The sequence below is a fragment of the Balaenoptera acutorostrata genome, chromosome 12 (assembly GCF_949987535.1).
Source record: "Balaenoptera acutorostrata chromosome 12, mBalAcu1.1, whole genome shotgun sequence".
NCBI classification, from domain to species: domain Eukaryota; kingdom Metazoa; phylum Chordata; class Mammalia; order Artiodactyla; family Balaenopteridae; genus Balaenoptera; species Balaenoptera acutorostrata.
In genome coordinates, this window is record NC_080075.1 from 53,640,522 (window position 1) to 53,661,562 (window position 21,041).

Consider the following 21,041-nt stretch of genomic DNA (forward strand, 5'->3'; position numbering starts at 1 on the left):
CCTGGGGAGGGGGCATCTGCTTGGGCAGAGACAAGGGGCAGCAGATCAGGCAACAGTGATCATACCCTCTGCCCATGTGTCTGTGCATTTGCATCACATGCCAGTTGACACCAGCATAAGGGAATTTCTCCCACCTGATTGCATTCACTCCACTACGCAGACACAAAATCCAGTCACACACACCCTGAACATCGCTGTGGCAGGTCTCTCTGGCTGCCCAAACTGGGCCACAAGCCACGGAGATGACCTCAGAGGTGATCAGGGCTGTTTGCGTTCTCCAAATCAAATGCATTTTGGTTTATCCATGGCTAGTCCGAGGCTACTGCTGACCACCAAGCTCACCGGGCAATGTCCACATCAGTGGGAATACAGAGGCAGGAAGCACTGACGTACAGAGGGCACAGCATGTTTGTTTCGATTCTCACCACTGTTGGGAATTCCATGAATGTACGTGTGTACAAATATGCAAAACTTGAGCAATTCCAAGAATAGGGAAAGATTTTTAAAAATCATTTAGTAAGGTCCTATTTACAAACCAAGTATAGATCAACATTTATTTGGGCTCTTAGTCTCAAATGCAGATATCACACACAAAACTAATACTTGTGTCTCTAAGTCCAAAGGGAGTGTGTGCAAAATATTTGTTAATTTTATCACAGTTCGAAGGCCATTAAAGGCTTTACAAAGAATTTTGCACTGAGAGCAAAGTCTGATCAGAAATGTGTAAGTGGATATGAATGAATGGAATTGCCACATGACACTCTCAGCCATGGGTGTTGGCTTATATTTAAACTTAGGGGTCTCTAAGTCTCAACCTGGGCACTTGAGCCTATAGCAGAGTGACATCCTTCATCCTGACTCAGAGTCTTCATGGAAATGAGTAACTTCCAGCATCCTCACAAAGCGCCCCAGGTGCCTCTGCACAGCCCTGCCCGGCGAGGCCCATGTGCTCCTGCGAGAACCAGCCAGCACAGCAAGGGGCTCACCGGCCTCTAAGACGTTGGGTCTCCAATGGACGCCACCCAGGGCTCCGCTCTCCCGCCACACCCATCGCTGCACCAGATCTCTGTACTACTGCTCACGGTCCCCACAGCTGCTTGCCCAGCCTGGGAGCCAGGGGGCCAGTGTTGGGGAGGTTTGGTTCCAGCTCTGCTTCTCCCTGCTCTGTAATTTACAACAAGTCCCTGCTAGCAAGCGGTTTCAAGGGCCCTTCAGACTCTAGCAATTTATGAAGATGAATTCTCCTAAAAAGGAGTCTGCAGAGAAGTATGTGCCTCCCTGAAGACCCCTTCCTACCTAAACACCTTAGGACTCCTGCAACCATGCCCAGGCTGGAAGTTTTCCAAAGATGGCCACAGCAAGATCGCCCATCTAATGCCCTTCTGAAAGGTCACCTTGTCCCTCCCCCACTGAGAGGGGGCTCTCTTTCCCCTCCCCTTGAATCAGGGTGGGCCTTTTGCTCCTCTAACCAATACAACGTGGCAGAAGTGACATTGTGACAACGCTGGGCCTGAGCTGACCCAGACGCTGCCACTTCCTGCTTGTTGGAGCCCTGAGCCACCACATAAGACGCCCAGGCCATGGAGGTGCCGCACTGAGGCGCCACCTTGGACATCCAGCCCCCTGGGCTTTCAGTGATTCCAGCCCCCATCACCATCTGACCACAGCAACATGACAGACCCTAACCAAAAACCACCCAGCTGAGCCCAGGCAACCCACAAACCAGGAGAGAGAATACTAAATAGTGGTTTTAAGCCTCTACACTTTTTTGTGGTAAAATATACATAAACATAAAATTTACCCTTTTAACCATTTCTAAGTGTACAGTTCTGTGACATTAAGTACACTGACATTGTTGTGCAACCACCATCCATCTCCAGAATGTTTTCATCTTCCCAAACTGAAACTCTGTACCCATTAAACACTAATTTCCCATGCCCCCCACCCCAGCCCCTGGCAACCACCATTCTACTTTCCGCTTCTATGGATCTGATGACTCTAAGTACCTCATATAAGTGGAATCATACATTTGTCCTCTTGTCACAAAAGGCTTATTTCACTTAGCATTATGCCTTCAAGGTTTATCCATGCTGACGCACGTGCCAGAACTTCCTTCCTTTTTCGGGCTGAAAAATATTCCATTGTATGTGTATACCAAATTCTTTTTATCCATTCATCCATCGATGAAAACCTCTACGCTTTGGAGTGATTTTCTGCAGCTGTAGACAATCGGAGCAAGGACGATGCGGCTCTAGGGCAGCAGAGCAAGGCTCCCAAGGTAGATGTCGGGGTCCGGAGAGTGTGACGGAAACACAGAGCACCAGGACACTAACCCCCCAGAGTAGGTGACTGGCCAGGAGCTCGCAACAGCACTTGTCACAGCGGGCTGGGTGTCTCCCGGGGTCTCCATTCTAGGCTGGAGCAATCCCAGGGCAGGGACCGGCAGGATCTTATTCAGGGCTGGGTGCCTTGCCCTGGCACAGACTGATAGGTCCAATAAATGTTCAGTGAATGAGTGAAGAATGTACCTGATGCTGAAGCCAGGTTCTGACTCATCCCAGAGTTTCTTATAGGCTACCCGTAGGGCAAGAACTGTGCCAATGAAAGCACAGGAGAACAGCTGCTTCTGGCTGGAAAGGAAAAGGGGTGGGGAGGTGGGGCAGAAGAACATTCTGACAAGGGAAAGAAAATTCATGGCCAGGCCCAGGCTTCCCAGGAAGCTCAGTCTCCAGCGAAGCACCCACCTGACCTAGGCAGCCTTAGCAGGGGCTTCACCATCTGGAGTCAGCCTTGCTCAGCTTGTTGGGCCCAAATCCCAGGGCTCAGGGCAGTAGAACTTCATGTGCCCTTTACAGGGGCAGGCGCAGGGCTTAGAGGGGCTCAGCCCATGGTCATGGAGCAGGCCGTGGGGGTAGGGAAGGAGACCTGAGCTGTGAGCTGAGTTGCATATTCCAGCCCTGGGAGCTTTGGGATAGCGAACTTCCTTCACTGCAGGAGGACCCAGATTGGTGGCACGATGACCCCAGCCCTCTCACCCGTAACCACTTCACCAAGGAAACCAGTCCATTCTTCCTGCTGCACTGCTCCATTTGGCCATTCAACTAGGGAGCCCGACCCAGGTCAGGATACGCCAGAGCACAGACATTAACTCCAAATCGAAGAAGAGGACTTGTACCTGGTTGACTTAAAGAGTGAATGCGGGCTTCCCTGGTGGCGCAGTGGTTGAGAATCTGCCTGCCAATGCAGGGGACACAGGTTCGAGCCCTGGTCTGGGAAGATCCCACATGCCACGGAGCAGCTGGGCCCGTGAGCCACAATTACTGAGCCTGCGCGTCTGGAGCCTGTGCTCCGCAACAAGAGAGGCCGTGATAGTGAGAGGCCCGCGCACCGCGATGAAGAGTGGCCCCCGCTTGCCGCAACTAGAGAAAGCCCTCGCACGAACCGAAGACCCAACACAGCCAAAACTTAAATAAATAAAAAAAAAAAAAAAAAAAAAAAAAGTCTATGAGCTTTCTGTGGATAAAATACTGGAATAAACTTACTTTCATCATGACAGACAGGAACATGGAAACATATAGGTAGAGTACACAAGCACACATTAATTTAATAAAATTAAATTAAAAAAAAAAAAAAGAGTGAATGCCACCTCTGCAAATGCCCATTTGAGGGTTTAATAAGAAGGGCTCAGATTGCATTTCAACTCTGCATTTAGGTTTTCCAGCCTCTAAAGATAAAGTGAAACCCTGGGTAATAACCACGAAGGTGTTTTTCTCTATTTCTCTTCAAAGCATACTTACACCCTGAAGGTTAGGAACTGCTTACTATGTGGAAAGCAGTTATAAGTACCAGTGAAAGAACTCAGAAAACATGGATTTGGGACTTGGCTCAGTTTCTAAGTCACTATAGGAATTTGGACAAACCATTTACCCTGTTTGGGCCTTAGTTTCCTAATCCATGAATGGAGGAAAATACTATGTATCCCCATGGTTTGTTTATGTGCATTAATAAGAATAAATATATATGAGATCTAGAGAGAGATGTAGATAGCTATAGATACAGATACAGATACAAACGCACACATATATGAGGTCTTCATAAGAAAAGCCCTAACTATGTAAGAGATTTATTTATGTTCAGTAGGTGCTTGCTGATACTGCTGAATAAATGGCCGAATAACACAAGATTGCAACAAGACTCACATTTGGTGCAAGCGGGTCGCTCTTCACACTTTGGAACCCCCAGCTAGCATATCTACCAGATCCTAGAAAGCCACCCCTTTCCCCACATCTTTTTTTTTTTTTTTTTTTTTTTTTAATTGTATAGCTACTTTATTTATTTATTTATTTATTTATTTTTGGCTGTATTGGGTCTTCGGTTCGTGCGAGGGCTTTCTCTAGTTGCGGCAAGTGGGGGCCACTCTTCATCGCGGTGCGGGGACCGCTCTTCATCGCGGTGCGCGGGCCTTTCACTATCGCGGCCCCTCCCGTTGCGGGGCACAGGCTCCAGACGCGCAGGCTCAGTAGTTGTGGCTCACGGGCCCAGCTGCTCCGTGGCATGTGGGATCTTCCCAGACCAGGGCTCGAACCCGTGTCCCCTGCATTAGCAGGCAGATTCTCAACCACTGCGCCACCAGGGAAGCCCTCCCCACATCTTAACAACCGACACCCCAACCTGCACACTTCCTCCCACCTGGCCTTATATTCTCCCAACCCACTCAGATAGAGTTGGCCTGACCTCCAGGGCCACGGCCTGACCCCCTGCCCCTGCCCTAGCCCCCTGGCCCAGATCCCACCTCCAAACATAGCATGAGGCCACTTCTTGGGCCAACTGCCAAGCCCAGAACCCTAGGTTGCCCCCAGCGTCTCCACTGCCTTTGGTACCAGATGGAAACAACTCATCCCCTTGCCCTGATTTTCCAGAAGCACAAACACATGGAAGATTTGTGGACCAGGAGCCAGGGTGTCTGATCAGGGGCTCCTCCCCACAGCTCACGCCTGGACTCTACCTGTGACCTTGGCCTGCAAAATGAGGCTCACCTGGGGTCTTCCACCTCAAGGGGCTTTGGGGAGCATCACATAAGGTGACAGACCTGAAAGTTTCTTTGAAAAATATGAAGCACTCCATAAGTTCTTTAGCTCTTGTCATTCTTGTTAGTTTATTTCAGTGTGCTCACAGACTGAGTCTCTAAAGCCTGGGATTGGTCCCTGGGTGAATTCTTTTGGTACAGTGAGCACACACACACAGAAATACTTGATGCTCTTTGTGACTACAGTGCTATTAGCACACGCAGTGTGATCTCTGGGACAGGACAGCGGCTGGGACGGAAGTCAGGAAACCCGGTTCCAGCCTCTTTGCCTCTGCCAGTAAATTAAGCACATCACTTAACTTGTCTGGGCATTTTTCTTCACATGCACAATGGAGCTGACAAGCCACCCACATTCTTATTCACCAGGATACAAGGAGGGCAAAGAATTTGAAAACAAAAACATTGCGCAAGTAGAAATGTCACAGTCCTCAGCGGGAAAGAAGAAATGAAGAAGAAAAAAGAAAGGGGAAAAGAAACAAACACCAGAGAGAGAAAGCATTTGGGGTGAAATGTGAGGCTCTTGAGAGTGTAGGAATGGAATGCCATGGAAGATCCCAGTACAGAAAGTTTCCCCCCAGCCTAAGAGTCAGTGTCAAGATGAGCAGATTGACCACAGAGACATCTGAAATCCACCTCTGAGGCGGAAGGAAATGAAGTCTGTGCATCACCTGAGGTGGCGCAGGACACACCAGAAGCCGAGGCTCGCTGCTGTTCACTCTTACAGCTCAGCACAGAGCGAGAAGGTAGATGAGAAATTGAGAGGTCCACTACCTGTCATAATTGCGGAATGTCCCTGGAGAGGCCCTGGCCAAGCCACGTCCTGGCACAGGAGGTCCCATTCAGGGTGCCCCACTTTAAGTAGGACATTCAAACACCAAAGAGTTCCCAAAAAAGGCTGGTCACAAGCTGATCACAGTGGGGTGTGCTGAGATCACGTCACAAAAGGAAGGGCTATGAAATCCGGAAGTGTTTCCCTAAACAAGATTTGGGGAAGACATGAGAAGCAAAGCCTCTCTTAGAATCAGAAAAAGAAAAACTTTAAACATCCTCCAGTCCGATCTTCACAAACGGGGAATCTTTAATACCACATCTCGTCTGAGGAATTATGTAGCTGCTGCGGACACTCTTGCAGTAATGGAGACCTCATTACTTTATAAGTGAGTTCATCTCATTACCACTTGGACAGAATTAAACTTTTCTCCCTCCTATTAACCCCAAATTAACCTCCTCCTGGCTTCCATCCATGCTCTGGCAGGGACACAGGCTAAGTCTAAACACTTTTTCACCTACTCATTCTTCAGACAACTTAAGACAGCTGGTCTTGATGACTTACACTGGGTTTTCCTGACTCTCCAGCGAGGGGCACGTTTTCAGCACACCCCTGAAAGCACGCTATCCATTCCCTGTCAGTGCTTCTTTCCTGGTTATCTCCAGCCAGCTCGGACCTCAGACTGCCATCAGACGCTGACGGCTGCCCCTGCCTTGCTCAGGGCATCCCATCCCGGCCACAACCCCTAGCTCTGTGTTTGCTTTATAACTAGGTCTTGGCCTTCTGCCATAGTTTGGGCAAACTCTGGTCCATCTCATGGTCTCGGTTTTGCTGCTCTGCCTGGTTCCCAGGGCTTATCATGAACATGCTCCATGATGAGGCCAAAAAAATATAAGTCCCAAATTCATGCCACTTAATGGAAAGCAGCTGGTCATTTGACTTTAAGCCTTCTGATAAATATTGAATCTAGAATGTTCAATAAGCATTAAATATCTTTTCTAACAACTCATTTGACAGATGAGGAGACAGAGGTCCAACTAGGTAAAGTGATGCACACAGCTAACGTAGTCAAGAAGATGAACATGAACTCTAATCTCTGGTTTTCCAGTCCCACATTCTCTCTACTGCAGTTGAGAGGAAGCGAGGCTACACTGCAGCTCAGGGTACATTTTGGAGTAAATTTTCCATAGTCTGTGTGTATGTGCATTCATTCTTTCTTTGACTCAACAGATATTCACTGAGCACCTACTATGTGCTTTGTAAATATCCCAGTAAGAGTTGAAGTAAGTTTCCATATGGCTCTACATCCTGCTGTGTGCACACGCAGTGTGTGTGTGTGTGTGAATTAGTTAATTCTTTCATGCATGCTGACATTCACTCAACAATATGATAACTGAGCACCCTTAACACTACGCTGTGCACTGGTGCAAGTGAAAAAGTCACAGTCTGTTACCCCAGGGCAGTCTCTGTCTAGCAGGGACAATTCTCAAATGTCATGTTAATGTGATAAAGCCCAATGCAGGGTATTGCAGTACTTAATTAAGCCAGATGCTTCATTAAGATCGGTGCCAGAGATGGTGGTAATGTCCATAGTTTTGATAGGCATAAAGCTGCTGGTACTGGTGGTTTGAAAAGGCCTCAGGAAGAGTGGGCTTCTGAGATGAATCTTGAAGGATGATATAAGTTGATCAGGCAGAACAGAGTGGAGAGAGGCGAGTGTGTGTGTAAACCCAGGGAGGCGGCAGAGAAGCTGATGCTGCAGGTAGGTGGGCGTGGCTGCGGCCAGGAGTTCGTGCGGGTGACACGGCAAAAGAGGCAGATGGGTGAGTAAGGTGCAGAAGCCCTGCTGTAGCATGCTGAGGAGTTTGATTTTATCCTAAAGGCAACAGGATGCGGTGAAAGAATTTTAGAGAAAGAATAAACAGGATCAGATACGAATTTTAGAAAGTTCTGACAGGGGAGGATGGAGTGGAAGGGGTGAGGCCAGAGGCAGGGAAACCAGACAGGAAGCTCTGGCAGGAATCCAAGAAAGAAACCAGGGTTGAACCTGATGGTTCCTGCCTATACACACGTAGTGTTAAAGGCTGAAATATTAGAAGAGAGAAGAGATTGTTTTCCCGTACATCTCTCGTGGCCTGGGGCAATTTCCACAAAACTGTGCAGAACCACGTCACCTTCGTCATTCTCCACAGTGACGTGGTGGCACCAGAAAAGTGATGTTGGCCGTCGCATCACCACCAGTCGTGGTGTGCAGGAGCCTCGAACAGAACAGCTGCTCCGTAAGTGTTGGCTGCTTGCATGAGCCACATCTACCAAAAGGGGATGGGGACGGACAAGCCCTGCACAAAGTAAGGTCGGGTCCCAGAAGCATGAATAAGTCAGGTCGGAGCAAGGCAACAAGTCAGAAATAGGACAAACAGAAAAGTTCCAGGAGGGATGGGATTAAAGGAACCAGCTCTCCACAGGAACAGAGGATGAAGAGCACAGACAGACTAGGAAACCAATGAAAGAGCCAGCACCTGTCTCAGGTGGTGAGATTCTGCGGGTCTCTGTAGGCACGATGCAGTTCGGGGGCCCACACAGTGCTCTTGTGAGGATCTGGGAAAGGTGTCCCCTCCGGCCAGACCAACAGCAAGCAGGCCACAAGCGGGGGACTTTGCAGCCGGGTTCCACCCAGAGCTGGTGAGAGCCTATGCGTGCATGCGGATGGGCACGTGTGAATGGATAAGTAGGAGCATCCGGCTGGAGAGGGGAACGTGTGGGTGGGGATGAAGCACATCTCGACAAGCAGGGGGCTGTCGCAAGCCGGGTACCCCATCAGGTGCGGTATAGGGCCATTCTCACTGGGAGTTTAGAGTCAAAGACGAATGAAGGGAGGATGAGGTGGAAACCCTAAAATAATTTCCTTCCTTATGAGGGAAAAATGTTCATCTAGGCAGGTCTGAGCCTTCTTGGAATTGGAAGATTCTCAGATTATCACCCAGTTCCTAGGAAAGCCTGACTGCTATTCCCCACCCTCCCCCGTGATAATTTTTCTGAGAATCAGGAACACCTGACCACCCGTGTGCTACCTAGAATGACCCCAACTAGGCACCTTCCACTGCAGCCACGACTAGCAGCGACACCAGGGACTTTCACAAAGTTTACAAGGTTCTGCTTCAAGCCACAAACTAGCAACAGGCCTGGAGCTGCACAGCGGGAGGAGGGGGGCGGGGTTCTCAGTTGTAAAGATCTGAGATTAAAACATCTCTCTATGTTTGTATTAACAGTAAACTGAGGCCAACAAAAGCAAGGTTGATGGCATCAATTACCATTTTCTAAGGCCTCCAAATTGGCCTGAATATGAGTTATCATGAGCTAGGGGAAAAAAAAAACAAAAAACATTCAAAGGGATGAACAGAGGCCAATGTGTCAGCCCCAACTCTGAATTTCTGGGCCACGGCTGTTTTAAATTAGATTCTCAATGCCGCTTCCATGAAACTCTTGGCTTAGCTCTGCAGGAAAAGTTATTTTTGTGCTCTGAGCCACAGACATTTATATGGAAGCATATCCATAATTCCAATTATGTTCTGTTTTCATGATGTCCTTTTCCTCTACTTAAGAACAGTCATAACTATCATTATTATTATTTCTGATAAGGCACATAAAAAAGCTCTGGGCCAAATACAGATTCCACAGGCCTGGATAAATGATTGTTCTAAAATAGGCAGATTTTACGTCTTGTGAAATCCTTAAGAAGTAGCTTCAGTTTTTCTATCCACTATGGCGGCCTCTTCTTTGTCAATTCCCTAACCCCACCTACCCCTCAATCACTCAGGACCTTCATGACCCCTCTTGGGAAAACCTAGTCCCAGAAGTAGTTCTGTTATTTATGTACACTCTCTGAGGTCTTTGCATTTAAAAGGTTATATTCAAAAATGAAATGAAAGGTTTTTATCTCCTTAAAGAACAGAAGCACCAACAAATAAAGCAAAGAGATATTTCTGGTTAAGAGAGGCATGGTTCTTAAGTAATAACATAGTTATTCGATAGAAAGGTTGATCTGTAGGCTGGGAGGGCTATGAAGAAGTGGTACAGATGCAAAATAAAAATGGTGGAAATTCATCCAAGAGAAACCTAAACTGATTACCAAGAAAACATAATATACTGGGAGACGTACCCATGGCCTCTCCCCAGAGGTCTCTCTGATTAGAACTTCTGAAGCACAATCCTGGTTCAGAAGAACCAATGCAAGGGAAGGGAGATGATGGGAGGAAACTAACATTTGTGAGCATTAACATATGCCAAGCACGTGGCCCATGTCATTCCCTGTTATCTCACTTAATCTTCGGAACAACCTTTTGAGGTAGGTTTTATTATCACTGTTTTATGGAAAAGGAAACTTGGCCCCAGAGATGTTAAGTAACTTGCCCAAAGCCACTGCTCTGGTCTGAATGTTTGTGTCTCCCCAAAATTCATATGTCAAAATCCTAACCTCCAAGGTGATGGTATTAGGAGGTGGGGCCTTTGGGAGGTGATTAGGTCATGAAAGTGGAGCCCTCATGATAGGGATTCTTATAAAAGAAGCCTCAGAGAGCTAGCTCACCCCTTCTACCATGCAATCACACAGACAGAAGTTGGCCATCTGCAACCTGGAAGAGGGTTCTCACCAGAACCATGCCAGCACCCTGATCTTGGACTTCAGTCTCTAGAACTGTGAGAAATAAATCTCCATTGTTAATAAGCCACCTGGTCTGCGGTATTTTGTTATAGCAGCCTGAACACAGTGAGCCACACATCTAAGTTAGTGGCAAAGCTTGGATTCAACCCCAGATCTGCTTGACTCCTAAGTCCATTTCTTTTCCATTATCACATAGATGTGAGGGCCAGAGACGACGGCCAAAGATGACTGCTGGTTTGGTTTCCTTAAATTAACAGAATTTGTTGGGAGGATACAGGAAAGATATGTCTATATAGATTTCTTTAAACATTATAAACAGGCTCTGCTGATCTCGATCAACATTCCCAGAGATGCTATCAGCCACAAGTAAAGAATCAATTGTTCAATGTAAACCTCTCTGCACTGTTAGAGACACAAGTAAACACACATGCCAGGGGAGAGAGAACATCATCTCCATGACCAAAGGGAACAGGAACCTCTCCATAAAGGCTTTTCTTCTCAACATCGGTATGAGTTAGGATGCTGGTTGATTGTGAGAAGGTTTTAATCTACTATAAAGAATCTAAAGGACAGCATTTGGGGACTGGAATGGTGTTTAGGAAATTCAGATCTCTTCTGGACTAAGAACATGTGGCCAGATGTTGAGCGAGACACCATACCACAGTGCAGAGTCCCCCTGTGATGCTGGTGTTAGCCCACTGTACTGTTAGGGCCTCTTCTCTGCTGCATTCATTCAGTAGCAGCGGATTTCACATCCAGGGGCTAATGTAGATGCATTTACTTACTTGTATTCTACTTTACATATAAACTTTAAAATCAGTAGTTAAAAACTTCAGTCAATACGACAGGTTGAGTTGACATAAGAAATGACCCCTTCCAATCCAAACACTTCAAAACACTGAACAAAACTATAACAACAAATATTACCACAAAAAACATAGATAAAACAGAAATCTCCAGATACCAGAAATAAAGAGGGAAGTCAAAGCAGATCAATCAGTGGAAGCTGAAGCTAAGGGCCTCATGGAACCATCCAGACCAGTTAGAGGCCTAAATGGCTGGCGGCTGAGACTTTAATGACATGCATGCAGTGAGGGGAGTCCAGTAATGGCCACCTGATGCCAGGAGCTGTCAGTAAAGCAATTACATAAAGCTGGAGGTCATAAAGGCCTACTTCATAAGTGGAAGAGTTCTAGAGGAACATCACTTGCCAGTCTGAGGAAACCCTAAGAAAGCTTGTCATCTGCTTGAGCAAAGAGTAGAAAATGAGTGACCTAAAAAAATCTGAAATCCAGGCTTACACCACAATACAGGAACAAGGTTTAAATGCATACTTTCAGGTTATACAGGGCCTATATGCCAAGACATTAACAAAAAGGCTAATTTGGAATGGGTAAAACCCAGAGAGGATCAGCAGGAGCAAATGTGAAATCACTTTATAGTGATACGCTAGCAATCCTGAGGTAGATAGGATTTCTACAGAAAACAACTCCTAATGAAGATGCAAGACACAAGAGAAAATGAATCGTAATTTAAAAATTCAAAAGCAGAAATAACAAATAATCTAAAACTACAATATGTTTAAAATACTGAAAGACATAAAAAGGACTAGAAATTAAAAGGCAAAGAGATAATATTAAAAAAAGAAAAAGAACAGGTAGATATCAAGTACCAAATAGAAATTCTAGAAATAAAAATATATAGACATTAGGGCTTCCCTGGTGGCGCAGTGGTTGAGAATCTGCCTGCCAATGCAGGGGACACGGGTTCGAGCCCTGGTCTGGGAAGATCCCACATGCCGCGGAGCAACTGGGCCCGTGAGCCACAACTACTGAGCCTGCGCGTCTGGAGCCTGTGCTCCGCAACAAGAGAGGCCGCAATAGTGAGAGGCCCGCGCACCGCGATGAAGAGTGGCCCCCGCTCGCTGCAACAAGAGAAAGCTCTCACACAGAAACGAAGACCCAACACAGCAAAAATAATTAAATAAATAAAAATATATAGACATTAAATTTAAAAAAAAAAACAGTGGATGGGTTGAATAGTAGACCAAATGCAGTTGAAAAAAATTAATAAACTGGAAAATAGAATTAAAAAATCACTCAGAATATAACTGAGAGATAAAGAGATATATATAGTTGACCCTTGAACAATATGGGTTTGAACCATGAGGGTCCACTTATACGCAGATTTTTTTCAACAGTAAATACTACAGTACTACACGGTCCTCAGTTGGTTGAATCTGGGAGATGTGGAACCACGGACTTGGAGGAACTGCAGATACAAAAGAACTGCATATATGAAGGGCCAATTATAAGTTATACACAGATTTTCAGTTGCACAGAGGGTCATCACTCCTAACTCGCACATTGTTCAAGCGTCAACTGTAGTATGAAAGAGAAATCTCAGACGAAGAAGACATAGAAGATAAAATGAGAAGGTTCAACATTTGCCTAATGGGTATTTCAAAAGGAGAGAACACAGAGTATGAGGGACTCAATAATCAGGGTAGGGGATTTTGTCTCTTATGCTCATTTCTATATCTCTAGCACCTGGAAGCATTCCTGATACACAATAAGTGCTCAATAATTACTTTAAAATAGATTTGTGGAGAAAACAACTGAGAAACCTTTAGATATGAAAACAGAGATGAGTCTTCAGATTAACGAGCACACTGAATTCCAAGTAGGATATATAAAACAGACTATCCCTGGACACATTATAATGAAAAGGCACAACATGAAAGACAAAAAGATCAGACTGAAAGTCTCCAAGAGAGAAAATAAATTACCTGCAAAAGAATGGCAGACTGAAAAGAGATTTCCCATAAGGAACAATTGAGATGAAAAGACAGTGGAGTAATAATTTACAAAACACTGAGGGGAAAATATCGACTTAGAATTCTATACTTTGATAAATTATCTCTCAAGTGGGACATGAATAAAGACACTTTCAAAACAAAACCAAAACTACCCACAAGATTGGAGTATTACAACTCTAGACCTTCCGTGAAAAAATTATCAGTACAAAGAAAATGAACACAGAAGTATAGAATGGTATGCAAGAGGCAACGTTGAGATAAGAACTTGGTAAAGTTAAATAAATTTTGACTGTAAAAAAGAAAAAAAAAAAGTGGAAATAACAATGATGACTAATTGCAGGGGTGGGGAGAGGACTATACACACTGTGGGATTAAACCACTAGACCACAATAACCAGGAAGATGGGAAGAGGGGCAGATTAGATTTAAAGCCATCTAAGGCCACTGCATTGTTGAGAGGAAATAGAGAAATTGATTAACTTTAGATTAAATGGATGCACATGTTAAAAATTTAAGAATACTAAAAGGTAATACAAATAGAATTTTGTCTTTCAAAACAGTGGACAGAAGTAGGAATATATAAAACTTGATCAATCCAAAGAAAACTATGGGGCTTCCCTGGTGGCGCAGTGGTTGAGAGTCTGCCTGCCGATGCAGGGGACACGGGTTCGAGCCCTGGTCTGGGAGGATCCCACATGCCGCGGAGCGACTGGGCCCGTGAGCCACAACTGCTGAGCCTGCGCGTCTGGAGCCTGTGCTCCGCAACAAGAGAGGCCGCGATGGTGGGAGGCCCGCGCACCGCGATGAAGAGTGGCCCCCGCTTGCCGCAATTAGGGGAAGCCCTTGCACAGAAACGAAGACCCAACACAGCCTAAATAAATAAATAAACTTATAAAAAAAAAAAAAAAAACAAAGAAAACTATGCAAAGAAGTATAAAAGAAGCAAACAAAAAATGCTAAATAGGAAAAACAAAAACTTAAGATGGCAGAAAGAGGTCAAATGCATATAAATTACAAAGAATGTAAAAGTTTAAACTCAATTATTAAAAAGACAGATTTTCAGGTTATAATAAAAATGAAAATGAAGCTACACATAAAAACTGTTTCTGAGATTAACAATTAAGGCAAAATTATAGAGAGAAGTTAATATAAAAGGATATACAAAGACATACAAAAAATAATAGCCAAGAGGAAGTAGGTATAGCAACATTAATATCAGACAAAATAGAATTTATGCCGAAAGCATCAACAGAAATAACAGAGGACAGTACATAACACAATAAATTCACCCCAGAGAAATAACAATCATGAACTTGCGTAAACATTGATGGATTACAAGGAGAAATTGACAAATCCACAGAATGGAAGATTTTAACATTCCTTTCTCAAGAAACTGAAGAGAACTCAGAAAGCAGGCAAAAGAAAATCAGGAAGAACATGAGAAATTTGAAAAACACCGTTAATAAGTTTGACCTGTTAGATTGATATAGAATGCTGCAGCCACCAAGCAGGGAATATATTTTTCTTTTAAACCACACATGAAATATTTGGAAAAACTGTTTATGTAATCGAACACAGAGGATTGTTATTATACAAACCATGCTGTCTTTTCATAATGCTACTAAATTAGAAATCAACAATAATTTAAACAAAGTTAAGAAAAAGGTTTTTTTAAAAGTTGAAAATGGAAAATTAAATCCATGGGTTAAAAAGAAAATAAAAGAAATATGAAAATGGGATTGACATATATACACTAATAGGTATAAAATAGATAACTAATGAGAACCTGCTGTATAGCACAGGAAACTCCACTTCACTGTACAGTAGAAACTAACACAAGATTGCAAAACAACTATACTGCAATTTAAAAAAAAAGTTATAATAGAAAAAAAAATCTAGAGCCAAGTGGTAATGAAAGTACACATACCAAAACTTGTATGATGTGGCTAAAGCAATATGTAAAGCTAACTTTGTAGCTTTAAAATGCTTTTATTTTTTTGGCCGTGCCACACATCTTGCGGGATCTTAGTTCCCTCACCAGGGATTGAACCCGGGCCATGGCAGTGAAAGTGCCAAGTCCTAACCACTGGCCCACCAGTGAATTCTCTAAACTGCATTTATTGAAAAACAAAAAATAAATGAGCTAGGAGTCAATTCAAGTAGCTAGAAATGGAAAGAAAAAATAATAAAAATAAGAGAGAAAAAAAAGAAATGAAAAGCAAAAAGTATAGATAAGAAAGAAGCTGGTTATATCAGAAGACTAATTAAGTAGACTTCTATATTAATTTTTAAAAAGAGATGGCCCAAATAAACAATATTAAGGGGCTTCCCTGGTGGCACAGTGGTTAAGAATCCGCCTGCCAATGGAGGGGACACGTTTTCAAGTCCTGGTCTAGGAAGATCCCACACACCGCGGAACAACTAAGCCCGTGCGCCACAACTACTAAGCCTGCGCTCTAGAGCACATGAGCCACAACTACTGAGCCCGCGTGCCACAAATACTGAAGCCTGCACACCTAGAGCCCGTGCTCCACAACAAGAAAAAGCTACCGCAATGGGAAGCCCATGCACCGCAACAAAGAGTAGCCCCCGCTCGCTGCAACTAGAGAAAGCCTGCATGTAGCAACGAAGACCCAATACAGCCAAAAATAAATAAATAAATTAATTAATTTTTTTAAAAAAGAAGTTCTGAAAAAATATAAAAGTAATTGTAATAGCTAACAATTATTGTGTGCTTCCTAATATGGCAGGCACTATTCTAACATTCTGCATACATTATCCTTAAAGTGGATACGATTATCTATTTTATAGACAAGGAGACTGAGAGAAATTAGGAAACTTACCCAAGGTTACTTGGTATTCTTAGGAGTAGCAATAGACGAAAGAAGACAATTACATAATATGTTCCAAACACTGAAGGAAAATAATTATGAGTCCAGAATTTCACACTCAGTCAAACTCTCATTTGTAAGAGCAAAATAAAGACATTTTCAGCAATATAAATATTTTAAAGTTTACCAAAGGCCTTCTATGAAAGAACTTCTAAATTTCCATTGACATGAACTCAGAAGGAAAGAGTAGGGTATCAGAAGTAGCAGCCTCCAAAATGAATTGGATAAATAAAACAAAACAAGGTAAAGTAGGTGAGAAAGGTGGAACCAAGTATACATAGGAAATAGAAGGTAGATAATAATGTTATTAGTTATTCAAAGTAGAGGCCATAAAGTCCTATGCATATGCTAGAAGTAGTCCACTAAGTTGGCTCTGTGCTTCCTTTTGGCCAAATAAGAAATGGGAAACGTCAATTAAAGGATTCACAGCACCCACAAAACAAAACAGACAAGTTGTTCACAAGAACAATTCCTGGCACTGAGACCACAAAGACATTTCTCATATGGTCAAACGGATACAAGATCTGGGATTTTGTTCCAAGTGTGATGATTTGGGAAAGAGATCCTTGACTCTTACAATTTTTTTTCAACAAGAAGGTGATTTAGAAGCATCAGCCTTTCAGAAAACTTTTCCTTGAAGAATAAAAGAGATAAAGCCTCCTACTTAAGGTGTGTTATTTGAATGACCAAGTGTTTTAGAAAAGCCCATCTTTAGGTATATTCCAGGAAGAGGATGGATAAGGTGACCTCTAGGGGCCTGGTTGCCTGTGAGGACACATGGTGGTACAGGATGTGGGCCTCTTCCCCAGAGCTATCCCCAGAATATCTCCATCTCTGGTTCATCTTGCCAATGCGTGGGATCACCCACATAGCCAGGCTTCCAAAAAACAGTTTATTATTGTGTTTTCACAGTAATAAACATCGAGAAGCAATACACTTTTCTCTTCCTTTCCTGTTCCATGGTAAATCCTTGACCTGCCTATCCTGACATTCCATATAACACGTAGATAAGATAAATGGGAGCCTGGCAGCTTTCCCTGGGCCTTCCTACCCATCTCACTCCCCTGACAATGCCAAGAAAAATGAACACCCATACTGGTAGGGCTCTGAAGACATAATTTGCTGATCTTTAAAAATCCTGCCTTTTACCAGGACTGTTCCAGAATCCCATGGGGTTCCTGGAATTCCAGGCTGTCCAGGAAGCGTCTGAGGAATTCTGGATTATTTCTCATGGGTATAGCTGGCTCCCAAGGGAAGGTGGGCTACCTCTGGCTAAGTCTGGAGCAATTCCCAAGGACTTCCAAAGAGAAGTGACAGTGGGAGATGGAAGAGATGGGAGATAGAGGCATTTTACAATTAATCAAAATATCAGTTCTTACTGAACCACAAATTACTTTCCCTTCCTTTTCTATTTTTTTCTTATAATTAAAATAACAATAATAATACATGTGCAGGGAGATGGTAGACAGCAGTGATTGATATGAATAGACTTTGGTCACTGACCTGATTTCAAGATTTGATTCTAGCACATAGTGGCTATGCAACCCTCTGATTTTACTTTCTGAATCTTATATCATGAGAATAATACTGGTACTTACCTCAAAGAGTTTTAAAATGAAATACTCTATGTATGTGCTTTATACTCAATAAATGTTAGCTATTACTATTATAAAAACATTGAGAAATACAGGCAAGCACAAAGAAAATCAAAAGCACCTGTAATCCCACCATCCATTTTCATGCATACAATTCCAGTATTTTGGGGGTGTATTTTCAAAGAGTGAGACACAATGCTTTCTATTTCATAACCTGCTTTTAAAATTTAACAAAACACCCTAAGCATGTCTATATAATTTGGTATCCTTGTACAACACGATTTTAAAAGGCCACACCATATTCCTTTAGGTTATTTTACTTCTTAAAGTAAATAAGAAGTAAAAATAACCCCTTCCCTCCTTTCTCCTCTGCAGGTTCCACTGTTCGTCTGTTTCCAACTCATCTGACCCGTCAGATGATAGTTGGCTACTTTCTACTGGCTAACTGGGGATGCAGCCTTCATCTCACCATCCAGACCACCTGTTCCATCAGCCAGCCTTCATTACATCCCCAGAATCCAGAGCAGCCATTTGGGGCTGCACAGCAAACCCTCGTGCATGATGGCAAACCACCCAGTTTAACAAGATTCCATGAGGTGGTACAAAAGCTGAACACGACAGAAAGGCAATTTCTTTGCAAATAGTATAAGGCTGACTTCTGGGACATTAAATACACTATTAAAAATTCTCAGGAAGAGGAAGAGACTGAAGATTTTTATCTGAGTGCATTGTTTTTCTAAGCACCAGGGCCAAACAAGTTCAAAACTTTTAAGGGCTTTCTTTTCGAATGGAAGTCACAACACTTTCTTACCAATGACATTTTGAAACCACAGTAAAACCTTACTAATTCATACTAATGGGGAACTACCACACTCAATCAGCAGAGAAAAATGAATTACATCCTTTTTAAAATAAAGAAGTTTCTTTCCAATGAAATTCATTTTTTAAAAAATCTTTATTTCTGAATAGTTCAATACCTTGACCTGTTTTGACGGGTTGTTCTGAAGCTGATCTAAGACATATGTTACAACCACATTTATTGTTTATATAGAAACAGGAATGGCTTAAGTTCTTGAGAAGGGCATTCTCCATAAAAACAATAAAAGTTCAACACTCCCCACAATCCTGTTCATACAGCTCACTCCTTAGGAAAGCTTTTTCTTCCTTGGTCACGTGGAAGCAAACCCCAGTTCAGGCTGCCCCCAGCTGCTCCGGTTCTGAGTGAGTGGGCAGAAGTTTGTAATATCAACCCAGATCAACCCCTTAAAAAAAAAAAATCCAAAAACCTCCAGATTCCAGGCTTGACCAGACCCATCTGAGAATTAACAAGCTCCTTCTAAGCACCCAGAGAACTAAGCCTGTCATGGAAACACTGATTCAACCCTAATGAGAACAGACATAAAAACCACACAAGTGAACTAAACATTCCTCTACCCAAATGGAGTCAAGTTGAAGCAACAGCCTCAGGATTAAAATAAGTGAGGCTGTTTTTTTCTTTGGGATCCTGCTCAGTTTTGCCTCTTCCATTGCCTTGTTTTCACACCTCCTGTTTATGAGAAAGTGGGAGTCTGGGCGTTGGGAGAGGGATGGAGAGGAGGGCTAGTAGGAGGAAAGAGAAATTCAGGGTGAGTAGCCAGGCTGGGGAATGCCAACAAACACTGCGGTTTATGTCAGGCAAATGAAAACTTCTAGCCTGGGGGAGGCTGTAATAATCTGTTTGGGGTAGTCCGAAAATAAGCTACAGTGAACTCTCATCTCCCACTAAAACAGTTAAGTATGGAATGAAGTCTTTACTTTCCAAAGATCAGGTTCTGCACAGTATTTTTAGCAAGCACTCTTTTTCTCTATTTTCTTTTTCTTTATTATTTTTTCCTATTTCTTTCAGAATTAGAAAGGCTAATTAAATGATGTATCATTACTATTGGAAGAAAGCACAGTCAGAGAGGTTGAAAAAAAAAAAAAGATGTTCAACAGAAATAGTAAAATCCCAAGGAGGAACATATTTTAATTTCCCCTTGGACACACAAGGCATGATTTGTGCGGCCAGGGGATCGAACATCAACTCCTAGTTAAAGTCCTTCCTGCAGGAAATCTTTGGGCAAGTGTGCAGACCCCGGTGGCTATGGCTCCCTGGCCTGGGTCATCGCCTTCTAGGGCTGGAGGGGGCACCAGGCTGGAGATATCAGCCAGTGGGACAGGAGCCTCCCGGAGAAAGGTGGGGGGGACGGGGGAGAGAAGGTAGCAGCATGAGTAACAGGAGCCAGGAAAAAACAAGGAAAGTGAGAGAGTGAGAGTCCTGGGGGTGGGGGTATGCTGAGCCCCCCGGGGGAGGGATGGAGGACCGGGGCTGGTGACCCTGGTCCGGGAGGCCAGGGCCGCACGGGTTGGAACGAGTCCCCGCCCCCCACCACCCCTTGGAGCTGAGTCTAGATTCTTTTCTTTCCTGCTTGAGTTTTCTTTCTCTTGAGAGCGGGACCCAGGTCACAGCTGCAGCCCCAGAGCTGTGGTGTAGAGGGGAAGCCGGTGGGGCTCACCCCGTGCGGGCCCTGCCCTCTGGGGGCTGCGAGGGCGGCGAGGGGGAGAAGGGGCACCGCGCAGGGCACCCAGCCTGCCCGGGAGATGCCCGCGTCCCGCGACGTCGGCTGCGCAACACCCCCTTCTCAAACTTTCCCAGCAAACCGCGGGTAACCCACCCCGGAGAGGGGGCTCCCCATGCCTCCCCGTCTGTCCCCTGGGGGCGGTCACTCACGGGCAGCGCGGCTGGGGCTCCGACTCTGGCCGCCGCCATCCACCCGGGGAGGAGAAGCAGGAGGAGAAGAGACAGAGGGGTAGGAGAGGGGGAGGAGAGGGAGGGCCCCGAGCGACGCGAGCGGAGGGGCGGGGAGGGCGTGGCCACTCCGCAGAGGCTCTCCCGCCCCTGCCCCACCCCACCCCCTGCTTCGTCCCCGCTTCTCTCCTCACTTTTTCCCGCCCTGGATCCCCCAAAGTTTTTCTGGTGTCTGATTCTCCATTCTCTTCTCTCCTCGTATCTTCCTTCGGAGTCTCCGGCCCCCAAGTGGGGGGAGAGGGTGCTCCCTCCAGCAGAAGTGGGGCGGGGTGGGGGCAGGTATGCGAGTTACGTTTAGATGCCCCTGGAAGCAGACGGCTGGGGCCTTTGGCAGGTCTGAAACCACCCTCCCCTTCTAGGACCTTGTCTTTTCTGGGTGGTGGGATGATTGGGGCG

The 21,041-nt window shown here is 44.7% G+C and overlaps 1 protein-coding gene across 2 annotated transcripts in view; it reads right to left on the minus strand.

Moving 5' to 3' along the window:
* STON1 (stonin 1) overlaps positions 1-20,665 on the minus strand; it is a 57,240-nt gene extending 36,575 nt beyond the window's left edge. The window contains exon 1 of one of the 2 annotated variants that reach the window (XM_057558382.1): positions 20,568-20,665. The gene's annotated coding sequence lies outside the window, so the exon portion shown is untranslated. The remainder of the gene's footprint in view (positions 1-20,567) is intronic. The other variant, XM_057558383.1, reaches the window with a different exon arrangement.
* Between the last annotated feature and the right edge of the window lie 376 nt (positions 20,666-21,041).